The 1,602-nt window shown below is 68.3% G+C and overlaps 1 protein-coding gene across 1 annotated transcript in view; it reads right to left on the bottom strand.

Moving 5' to 3' along the window:
- The window catches only part of LOC103250907 (protein FAM92B-like), a gene marked incomplete at its 3' end in the record, with an annotated part of 7,015 nt that overhangs the window by 4,676 nt on the left and 737 nt on the right, over window positions 1–1,602 (bottom strand). The window lies entirely within an intron of this gene.

Raw genomic sequence — 1,602 nt, 5'->3', positions numbered from 1 at the left:
GTCCCCAGCACCAGCTTTGAACCGGCTCGGCCCTGCAGGGCACCCCCCTCCCGAGCATCGTCTCCGCGCCTGTGGAACAGGTTCCACGACCGACCGTGCAGGGCCCCCCCACATGGCCCTCGGGGAGTCCGTACCTGGCCCCCCGGCCCAGCGGGGTCATGATGGGGGAGGGGGGAGGAGGGCGCAGCCTCGACCCCGAAAGGCAGGGACAACCCCACGCAGAGGAGAAAATGGTCTTCGCACTGGGGACAGGGTCAGTCTCCAAACTGCCGGGGCGCCCTGCTGGCTGGGAGGTGGGGGTGCCTGGGGCGCCCCGTGCCCGGGCAGCCCCAAAGCGCCGGGCAGGTCGGCCGGGGGCGCTTGGGCGAGAGCCTGGGGAGCGTGAGGTCCCACGGGCTGCAGGGCGTGGCCAGGGCCCCACACCGTCCAGGTCTGGACGCTCCCAGTGGCCTTCACAGCCGCGGGCTCAGGAAGGCGGCGGGAGGAGGAGGAGGAGGAAGCCACGCTCCCAGGACAAGCGGCCATGGCGAGCCACGGCCGCGATGCAGGTGTCACTCCAGGGAGACACAGCAGGCCCCACGGGTGGGCGGGACAAGCCCAGAGCTTCCCGTTCAAGTCCAGGAGGTGGCCCGAGAACCTGCATTTCCTCTCTCCCCGATCCCTCTCTCCCTCTTCCTTCCTTCCTTCCTTCCCTCCCCCCTTCCTTTCTCTCTCTCTCTCTCTCTCTCTCTTTTTGAGCTGGAATCTCACCCTGTCGCCCAGACAGGAGTGCAGCGGCCGCTCCCGGCCACCGCAGCCTCGGCCCGCTGGGTTCCGGCGGTCCTTCCGCCTCAGCCTTCTGAGTAGCTGGAACTACAGGAGTGCGCTACCACGCCCAGCTGATGTTTTGAATTATTGTAGAGATGAGGTCTGGACAAGTTGCCCAGGCGGGTCACGCACCGGCGGGCTCAGGACATCCACTCGCCTCAGCCTCCCAAAGCGCGGGATGACAGGCTGAGCCACCGAGCCCGGCTCAAATGAGCCTCTTGCGTGTTTCACAGCTGGGACTGTCTTTGTCAAGGCCAGAGCCTCGCGGAGACCCCAGGAGGCTGCGCCCCACCCGGTCTCTGGGGCTCACGCTGGGTGGCTCTGGCCCGGCCACCAGCCTGTCACGGAGCGTGGGACGCCTACTTTTGCCTTTAGATAGAGACTCCCCTGGCACGGCGGCTGCCCTGTCGCCAGGTGAAGTCGGGATGGCCAGGGTGCGAGGTGCGGCCACCGAGGCTTCTTCCCCCAGGACAGCTGCCCCCGGCCTCAAGAACACGCGTGTGGTGGCGGGAGGGGGGCCTGGCTACGGTGGGGTGCGGTCTGTCCGCGATTCCTCTCGGGTCGCCTGGGACGCGTGGGACACTCTGGGTTGGGGCTTATTCGACAGCAAGGCAGGCTGGGCTTTTCTCCGGTTCACGGGGAGGGGTCTTCCTGGCTGCGGGGGGCTGCCGCTTCTCGCCACGTCCCTCACGCCCAGCAGCCCGCCGACCCCCAGCCCCCCGAGTCTGCACCTGGGGGCTCCCGTGTCCTGGGTGTCTTGGCCTCGTCCACGCCCGTGTCTGACTCCTCGCCACC

This window comes from Carlito syrichta, unplaced genomic scaffold (assembly GCF_000164805.1).
Source record: "Carlito syrichta isolate Samal-C Ts95f unplaced genomic scaffold, Tarsius_syrichta-2.0.1 Scaffold135681, whole genome shotgun sequence".
Taxonomy (NCBI): domain Eukaryota; kingdom Metazoa; phylum Chordata; class Mammalia; order Primates; family Tarsiidae; genus Carlito; species Carlito syrichta.
Note: the sequence above shows the minus strand (reverse complement) of the source record. Positions and strands in the feature narration are given on the sequence as shown.